Genomic DNA, 5,454 nt, shown 5'->3' with positions numbered 1-5,454 from the left:
CAATAATAACAACAGTATTTGGTACTCTCTCCCATGCATTTCCTCATCAATTACATTACCAACATTTACTGCACTAGAATGTATAAATTATGAATAGCAGTGGAACATTATCTTGTATAGTCCCGGAAGATGAGCCCCTCTGGTTGGAAGGCTCTCAAAACTGACTGGGGAAGTAGAAAGAAAAACGAAAACAAAAACACCTTGGTTTTATTTTTTATTTAAGTAATTAAAAACAATAGCAATAATAACAGTAATGGAAAACATCCTCAATGTTTTCCTAATGACATAAATGCAGTGATGCTTCAGGGCCTTCATTTGCTAATGGGGCATAACTCAAAATGAGAAGAAACAGCTGCTAATATTCACTAAAAACTAGAATAGAACATGGAATGTATGAAGTATGGCTCTAGGAAACTTTTGTTGTTGTTAAGTGCCATCGAGTCGGTTCTGACCCATAGCGACCCTGTACAGGGTTTCCAAGGTTGTAAATCTTTATGGGAGTAGAAAGCCTCATCTTTCTCCCGCGGAGCAGCTGGTAGTTTCGAACCGCTGACCTTAAGGTTCGCAGCCCGATTCGTAATCACTACGCTACCAGCGCTTCTAGGAAACTTGGAAGTCATTAAAAATTAAATGAACATAAAAAGATGGATATCCTGAGCATTGTTGTTGTTTAGTGCCACTGACATGGTTCCGAGTCATAGTGACCCTGTATAGGGTTTCTGAGGAGCTGCTGGTGAATTTGAACGGCTGACGTTGCAGTTCAAACCGACCTTGAGGTCGAATACTTACCTTGTGGTCCCACACCAGAACTCCAAGGCATTACTGAGCTGAAACGGACTGGTTTGGGCCGTTTTGAATCTGACAAACATGGTTGACTCTGTCAGGGATGAGAAATTAAAGAGGTTGTTAACGAGGCTTCCTTCAATCCTGATACATTCTTCTTCTTACAGTGCATTTGCTCAGGTTATTTGCTCAGCCTACAGATTGAATAAGTACGGTGAAAGGATACAACCCTGACACACGTTTCCAGATTTGAAACTGCCCAGTATCTCCTTGATCTGTTTGAACAACGACCTCTTGGTCTATGTACAGGTTCTACCTGAACACATGAAGTGTTCTGGATTTCCCATTTTTAGTAATGTTATATCTATGAGACAGCCTTGCTTGGTGAAAGATGACTTGAAGTACTTACTGATGAAAACCAAACACTGCAATATAGATTACACCTCAACATAAAGAAAATAAAAATCCTCAGAACTGGACCACTAAGCAAAACCATGATCAATGAAGAAAGTATTGACGTTATCAAGAATTTCATTTTACTTTTTCTACCTACAATCAGCCGCAAGGTCAGCAGTTCAAAACTACCAGCGGTTCCGCGGGAGAAAGATGAGGCTTTCTGCTCCCGTAAAGATTTACAGCCTCGGAAACCCTGCACAGGGTCGCTATGAGTCAGAACTGACTCCACGGTACATAACAACAACAACAACAACCTACAATCAAAGTCCATGGAAGCAGGAGTCAGTAAAGCAAAGGACACACCACATTGGGCAAATTTGCTGCAAAAGACCTCTTCAAAGTGTTTAAAAGCAAAGATGTCACTTTGAGGACTAAGGAGTGCCTGACCCAAGTCATGGCATTTTCAATTGCCTCACGATACTGTTTCGTGCCTTCAAGTTGGTTCCGACTCATAGCGACCCTGCATAGGGTTTCTGAAAAGCAGCTGGTGAGTTTTAACTGCTGATATAGCGGTTCAAACCGACCTTGGAGTCCAGAACACAAATCCTAGAACATTCAGAAGGCTGTCTTAGATAATGCAAAAAGAGACAAAATATATCCTGAATGGTTACGAGTGCCTTCTTTTGTTTTTTGATGTTTCCCTTCCCTCCATGGTTGTGGTCAGAAGCTTTAAAGCAGCATGAATTATGCTAAATATTTTCGCATTTCCTATTTAATCCATACTCCTTAGAATAAACAAAACCGGATTCCTTGATTTTTAGATTTTAGAATTTAGAAAGCAGAATAAATGTTACGACGAAAGAATAAATGAAGTAAAAACACACACATACAAAAAAACCCCCCAGAGGACTGAATTTTTAAGGAAGTGTTTAAATTGGTAAATTCTCAAAAGAAAAAGAGCTATACGAAGAAATGTGGCTACATACACAAGGTACAACACCAGTGTTCATGTGTAAACCTATACTTTTCCCTAGAGAAACTTTTTATCACCCTTTAGGTCATTTTGGGGAATCAAAGTCAAAACTCCAGCTTCTTTGTGTTAGCACCCAAGAGTGCGGTGCGTAACCCTTCGGATGCCAGCTGTCTCAAGCTGTTGGCAAACAGGACCCGCCACATTCCCAGACTTTCAATGGGGCCCTCTAGAAACAAAAATACCCACGCCAAAGTCTGGCAAGAGGGCGGCACGTGCAGCCCTGGGAAAACAAGGACACTGCGCCTCGGACGCACGCTGCGGCGGGCGCGGGGAGACAAGCGTTCACACGCTCGCAAATGTTTACACTTGACGGGGAAAGAACGTTGGAAAGGGTCACTGGCCAAGGTCGCACACTAGGAGGTGGCAGTGTACGCTCTCAAAGCAGAGCCCCCCTACTGCAAAGCCGTGTTTTCTTTGCGCATGTCCCCAGAGAGAGCGCGGCAAGATGTGCGCAGGTCCGCACAGCCAAGGCACCGAGGGCTCTATGGCCCAGCCACCAGACCCGGCTCCCCAAATACCGCGGACCGGGTGGCAGGCGCGTGCCCGCGTGCCCCGCCCCCTCGGAGGCCCGCCCCCAGGTGCGCTTCCCTCGTGGGCACGCTGCACGGCGGGCCTGCGCCCACACGCGCAGGACTGCGCCCTTCGGGAGCGCGCGCGTCAGCGAAGTCTCTCCCTCTCCCACCCCTCCACTCCATTCTGGGAGCCCCACCCTCCCGCGCTCAGCCGGAGTCGGCGCGCTGCTTCCGATGCCGCGCGCTCCCCTCCCAGGCGCGCCACCCGCCCGCCAGGCCCTGCCAGCACCAGAGTGGAGGGGAGGAGCAGGGAGCGCAGGCGCAGCCCTGCCCTGACACATTACCGAGCTCAGTCACCCGAGCCCGTCTCCACGGAGCAATCGCGTCCCTGTCTGTCGGCGCCGCTGCCCGGCCTGAGGTGAGGAGGGCGCCTGCAGCTATGGCATGTGAAGCCCGCTCGGGGGAGCCCTGTCTGGGGGAGTAGGGAATGGTGATGAGAGCCGAGTCGGGGGTAAGGGAGCCCAGAACCCCCGGACTTCCGAGGAAGCGGGGTCTCCCTGCGTGCGCGGTTGTGATGCGCCCACCTTCCTTGGATGTTGGTTGGGGGCCAGCAGGACTGGTGGGGGGGTGGGGTGCGACCGCGAGGCTGCAGTTGGCTCTCCGCGGTCGTTTCCATCCGCAGACATTGTTAGAGAGAGAGAGAGAGAGAGAGAGATCATTTGTTTGTTGATTTGTTTGAAGTCAGCCTCCCTCGGACTGGATCTTTGGCACCGTTATTCCTTTGGGGGTTTCTGCGCTGATTGCGCTCGGGTGGTGAAAGGAGTTTGGGGGCGAGAAAGATGTGCGGCTCTCATGACTCGGACTTATGGGGAAATACCTTGATGCCTTAAAAGCGGTTGGAAAGCTCTGGGAGTGGAAAGCTGCGAACGGAGAAGAAGGCGGGCTGTAGTGCTGCTCGGGGCTAAGTACCGTTTGAAGCCCATTCGTGTGTGTGGAAGAAGGACTAACGTTGACTTGCTCGGGAGAACATTCTGAAGGAACACAAAGGCAGAAAGGAGTATGAATCGGACCTCCTCTGGCTTGAGGGGCACCCCGGGAGAGCAGACGGGGACTGATGTGAAAATAGGTCTCCAAGAGGGGAAGCGATTTAGGAAGGTCTCAGTCTGTAAAGGAGAGGCTGGCGCTGGGCTCCAAAGCTTGATGTTATCTTCCCTGTATGTTGTGGCTGCTTATAAAGCAGAGTCTATACGTGCATTTGTAGGGAGCTCTGTGGCTCCAGAGGATAAGCACTGGATTGTGAACCACAAGGTCGGCATTTCGAGCCCACTAGCTGCTAAAAAGCCCACTAGCTGCAAGGATTTACAACCCAGGAAACTTTATATAGGGTCGCTCTTTACAGCGTTGGAAATCCTATGCAGGGTCGCTATGAGTTGGAAACGACTCCACCACCATGAGTTGGAACTGACTCAGTGGCACTTAACAACAACAACAGCAACATAGGAGTATTTGTAGGAAACACTCCGTGCAAGAGAAGGTTAGAGCAATTAGGACTGTGGGGGGTATTTGGGTCAAGAACACAGGATTGTGGTTGTTGTTAGTTTCCATCGAGTTGAATCAGACTGTGACCCATGTTGTTTAGTGCTGTGGAGTTGGTTCTGAGTCATAACGACCCTGTTTCTGAGGAGAGGCTTGTGGGTTTAAACCCGTGACCTTGAGGTGAACAGTCCAGTGCTTATCCGACAGCACCACATAGATGCAGAGTAAAACTGCTGCTGAGGGTTTCCGTGACTGTGACCTTTTGGAAGCAGATCACCAGGCCTGTCTTCAGAGTTGCCTCTAGGGGGGTTTGAACCACTAATCTTTTGGCTAGTAGTCAAGCGCTTAACTATTTGCACCACCCAGTGACTGTTAAACTGGTACTTGTTGTTGTTAAGTGCCATCGAGGCAACTCTGACCCATGTCGACCCTGTATAGGGTTTCCAAGGAGTAGCTGGTGGGCTTGAACTGCCGGCCTTGCAGTTCAAATGGCTTTGCAGTCTGGCACATTAACCCACAGCGCCACACCAGAAGTGCAGAAGTGTTAGTCTTTGGACAGATGCTGTTTAAGTGTCTGTCTCTGAAAGGACCCTGAAGAATGGATCTTAGCTGCAAAGGATACGGGGAGAGAACCAGAGTACTCTAGTAACCTAGGTCAGGAGAAAAACACATTAGCCACCGGACTAAATGCTAACATTAACGAGTACATAAACAGCCCATCATTCATAGATGAGACAAGTTTACCTACTTCTGGAAGTATCTTTGTACATAGACGCATTGCTTTCCCTATAAAATAAAACATAACCCCCAAACAAACCCTTTGATGGGCCTTCGATTCCTAGTAGAATTGTTCCCTTGGAATGATAAGGCTGCAGTCTTTAAGCGAGAGCCCTGGAGTGATGTTAGGGAAATGAAGCAAATTTGCTACACAAGACATCTTTAAACTATTCAAGAGCAAAGATGTCAGTTTGAAGGCTAAGGTGCGCCTGACCCAAGCCATGGTATTTTCTTTTTTTTAATGTTTTATTGTGAATTATATGATAGTTTACATGGGGGAACTTCAGTTTTACATTCATTCCATCGTATATCATCTCACTGCCATGGTTCCAATCCCCTCCATGCATCATCAACCACCCAAAGGGTGTATCCCAGAAACCCGCCCCCTTCACTTCCCCCTTCTCCCCCCAGTTTTCG

The sequence above is a fragment of the Chrysochloris asiatica genome, unplaced genomic scaffold, assembly GCF_000296735.1.
Source record: "Chrysochloris asiatica unplaced genomic scaffold, ChrAsi1.0 scaffold00192, whole genome shotgun sequence".
In the NCBI taxonomy this organism is placed as follows: Eukaryota; Metazoa; Chordata; class Mammalia; order Afrosoricida; family Chrysochloridae; genus Chrysochloris; species Chrysochloris asiatica.
The sequence above is the reverse complement of the archived record's forward strand: the minus strand, read 5'-3'. Positions refer to the sequence as shown.